Below are 4,426 nucleotides of genomic sequence, written 5' to 3'. Positions count from 1 at the left end.
CAATGGTATTCATTGAGCCCTATGTTCAGAGCACTGTACTAAGAGCATAGGAGAATACAACACGACAATTAGCAGGTACATTCCCTGCCCATAACGAGTGTACAGTCCAGAGGAAGCATCCGGGGAGAGGGAGGAAAAACCTTTCCATCACGACCTTGGTAAGGGGCGTGGTAGGAGGTTACCGCCTGCTACCTGAAGGTGCCAGAAATTCAAGGAAGCATCATCTCAAGGTCCTCAGGCTCGAAGAAGAGGCCAGAAGCACGAGGCGATGGCAAGAATGATGCTGATGTTGGGAAGCTGAGCTCTGTCTGAGACTGCAGCTCTCTACTTTCTCAGAATCTGCCAGAATGTGGGTGGGAATTCAGCCCATATTGTTTATTCTAGTTTCTTTCAACCCAGCTCCGATTCTGATGCACCTTCCTTTTTTTTTCTTTCTTCAGTTTGGAAGGACTCATGATAACTCCACGGAAACTAGCCCTGTTTCTCTTGCCATCATTCTTTGGAGGATACCACAAAGGGAAAATGAATAGCCAGGGAACCTGGCTAACTCATTTCTGCTCTAGGTAATCTCTCTCCTAGCCACTACCATCGCTGCATGTATTTACAGGCTGATTCTCTATCTTTTCCGGCTTCCTGTCTCTGCAGCTGCTTCCTTGCATCTTCTACCCTATGGCTACAGATCTCTCCTTATCACCCATTTCCATGCTCGGCTTTGACTGTTTTTGTGCTCGTCATCTCTCCCAGATTTCTTGGCCTTATACGGCAGCCTCTTATTTCGCAGGCATTTCTGGGGACTACGCAACAAGCTGCTCTCTGTCCCCTTTGTCTTTTTTCATGTTTCCGATAGCCTAATGTCATATACGTTCCAAGTGAGGACCCTCTTTTTAAAGTATGGAGCCGATATGGCCATCATTCAGCCAGGCAGCAGGTTATTATTATTTTTTTAATGAATTCACTGTGCAGATTTATCATGTAAATGCCTATTGAAGACCATTTCGCCCCCAGGAAGGATTTCAAGCATTTGAGCAATTTCCCCAAATTCTCCTGTGTATCTGTGTGTGTTTTAAAATGATGCAGTCCTGTCAGAAGTAATCCATAAACAATATTGATTGCCCCAAATCACACAACTGCCAATCTCCTCTCTCTCTCTCTCTCTCTCTCTCTAAAAAAGCTCTCTCAGTGTCCCCTGCTGCTTATGCTATAAACCCCACAAAGAGAGGCTTCAACAGTTAAGCTCCCTCCCATGTGCCCCGGGTCCGTAAGTAACAGGCCACTTTGCCCTCACAATGAACAGGTTTCAAGCTTTAATGATAAACTAGCCACATTTTTCTTCGTGACAGCTGTTTGACAGCTTTGGAAAATGGTTAAAAAATGGAAATGAAGCGTGTGCTTCTCTTCATAAGTCAAGTAAAGACATGCATGAATGAAATAACACACATTACATTCTGGGCACTGAACACGAAATGCACTGCCTTCTATTCCACTTGATTGGATAATCTAGTACAATTTAGACCCCTAATAAATTAAATTGTTCGGAAACTTGGTTCAGTGCCTGAAATCTGGGGAAGGCTGTGCTGTTTAATGATATCTGCCTTTACTTCAGTGTTTTATTGCTGGGATAAATAATTCAGCCTAATAAATCCCATGATCTGGGGGTGAGGGTGTTAACTGACACCCCCTGGAATTCCCAACTTCTTGTATGGATCCATAGCTACATGTCTTTCACTGAGTTTTGAGGTCTTTCTTCATTTCCCTTCTTTTTCAACTCTGCATTACCAATCAGATTCATTCATTATATTCCAAGAACGTTGCACAACATCAGAACATTTCATACACCAGTAACATTCCAAGCTCAGAAGTGTCAAGGTTACACTATTATCTGAAATGTTTCCTAAGGAACAATGTACTCCATCTCTGTAGTCCTTTATGCAAAGTCTCTCACACCACAAACATATTCTCCTTTTTCCTTCATCTCTCCCTCCTTTTCCCCTTCCCTTTCCCCTTCTCTTTCTCCTCCCTCACATACATCTACAAGTAGCTGTACCATTTCCTCAACAGACATCAATAAATCCAACCCAATATTAACATTTTGTGAAACTCTGTTTACTTGGTAATAGGGCTCCCATTCTTTAACCCTCTCAGTGATTTGCTTCCAGGAGGCTGTGGAACTGAAGGGTATGCTGCAGTTAGGACAGATGCTGGAATGTTATGCTAAGCTGGGAGCTGAATCTTGGATCAAACATAACGTTGGAATGACTCACCCATTTTACTAATTTATAAGTGCAGCCTTCCTTGAAATCCCAACGTAAAGACCAAAGTCCTGATCTATGAGCGAGACTATAGCCTTGAAGTCAACAAAAAGCAGAGTACTGTTTGCTGAATATAGAAATCCAAGCTTGTCACTTTCAACCTTGTGTTTCTTCCAGCTTTTTTTCCTGTGAGTTTCATGTGAGGAATTGTGAAGGCAAAAACATGAATCTGACTTCTGTAGGACAGCAGCAATAATCAATCGATCATATTTACTGAGCGCTGTGTGCAGAGCACTGTACAAATTGCTTGGGATAGTACAATATAAGAGTTGGTATTCACGTTCCCCGCCCACAACAAGCTTACAGTCTAGATGGAAAATAATAATAATAGTAATATTGATAAAAAGCCTGAGCACGGGGATGAAAGCAAAAAGGTTGAATGATGAATTCATTTGGGAACTGTCATTCTCCTTCAATGGATGGTTATGATTTCAACTGGTGTCCTGGCAAGGTAGAATGGTCTGTGGACGGGAGAAGTTGGGGAGTGGAGGATAGTAGAGTAAGGACAGTGTGTGGAGGGGAGATGATAGGAGGTTGGGGGAATGTCTACAAGGGGACTCTTCCATAGACTAGTGCCTTTAGGGAACTAAGTTTTAGTCTGGCAGGGCCAGAGTGATAAGATTCCCCTTCCTTAATCTCATCTCAGGCTACCCTAGGGAAGAAAAAGGAGGACCTATGCTAGTGAGCTCCCTTCCACTCTGCATTCAAAACAGGCTGGGGTCTTGAATCTCTCATTCTTTCTCCCCAGTCCTCGCTGCGAGCCACTTCCTCATCTGGGCTCTGCTGTTTCTGGCCACAAGCAGCAGGAAGGTGAGCGGAGGGATGGTGGTCATCTGGGGAAGAGACATGGCTGAATGAGCCTCCTCCAATCAACTGGCCTGTTCTACCCTTCCTGGGCCAGCCTCTCTCTGGACCTGCCTTCAGGTAGAGCTATTAAACCACCATGCCTTTCCCGTCTGCTCCTGCTACCCCTTTTTCCGTTCCACTTACCTTTCTCCTTGGTCTTTAATCAGCCTCCCTCCACTTGCCTCGCTACTCCTCCTTCCCCCTGCCCCAGTTCCCAGCTCCTGTCTGAGAGCCCCAGGATCGATCTTTGGCTGTCTCTCTCGGCACCTGTCTATTTCTACCTGGCCGATTTTGAAGCCATCTTGTATTCTGGAGTTTTCTGAAAGGTAGAGCCCTGACATAGCTCTGTGATTTGAAATAATATTATTATGGACCGCTGGATGGGATTGCACTCAGGAGTTTTACTACCTTGAAAGGTATCAGAACCAGGCTCCCAAATAAACATCCTGAAGCATGTTTAGAAAGGCTTAGGCTTAGAAGCAGAAATGGTAACATCCTTTCAGATCTAGACCTCGAGGAAATCAATGAAAATGTTCTAGCAAGAAGCAAACCCTAAGGAGATGATTAACAATTTAGCATTCCCAATTCAGCTGGGAATGAGCCTGCTACTTACCAAACAGAATATTGTGGGCATGTTTAGGATAAACTCAATATCACAGCTGAGTGGATTTGTCATTTTAGCAGGGTTTTCCTCGAGTCATCAGGATATGCAGGGTGGCTCCTGGGAGGGACCCAGTTTTCCATCCCAGCTGCCCCATATGTTAACTGTAGTGTTTGTTAAGCATACACTATGTGCCAAGCACTATATTAAAGTCTGGAGTAAATATAAGATAGTGAGGTTGGACCCAGTTTCTGTCCCACATGAGGTTCACAGCTTAAAGGCAGGGGGAGATCAGATATTTAATCCCCATTTTACAGGTGAGAAAACTGGGGCACAGAGAAGTTAAGTGACTTCCCCGAGGTCACACAGCAGCCAAGCAGTGGAGTCAGAATTAGTATCCTGGTTCTCCAACTCCCAAGCCTGTGCTCTTTTCACTAGGCCCATATCCCTGGTCTTTCCCCACCACAATATCCTAAGGGTTCTCAAGGATGTGAGACCAAGAAACAGGAGAGGGCTGAGGATATGAGACAGCTCTGGCCTTTGCTACATCTAAATACTAACATTTTCAACCCAGACTCTGCTCCCACCTGTCCCACCTAGTAACACCCCTGTTGTTTTGGTTAATCTGAAATGCCTCCAACATCTTTCCTTTAGAATAAACAGTATCGTT

The sequence above is a fragment of the Tachyglossus aculeatus genome, chromosome 19 (assembly GCF_015852505.1).
Source record: "Tachyglossus aculeatus isolate mTacAcu1 chromosome 19, mTacAcu1.pri, whole genome shotgun sequence".
Taxonomy (NCBI): domain Eukaryota; kingdom Metazoa; phylum Chordata; class Mammalia; order Monotremata; family Tachyglossidae; genus Tachyglossus; species Tachyglossus aculeatus.
The sequence above is the reverse complement of the archived record's forward strand: the minus strand, read 5'-3'. Positions refer to the sequence as shown.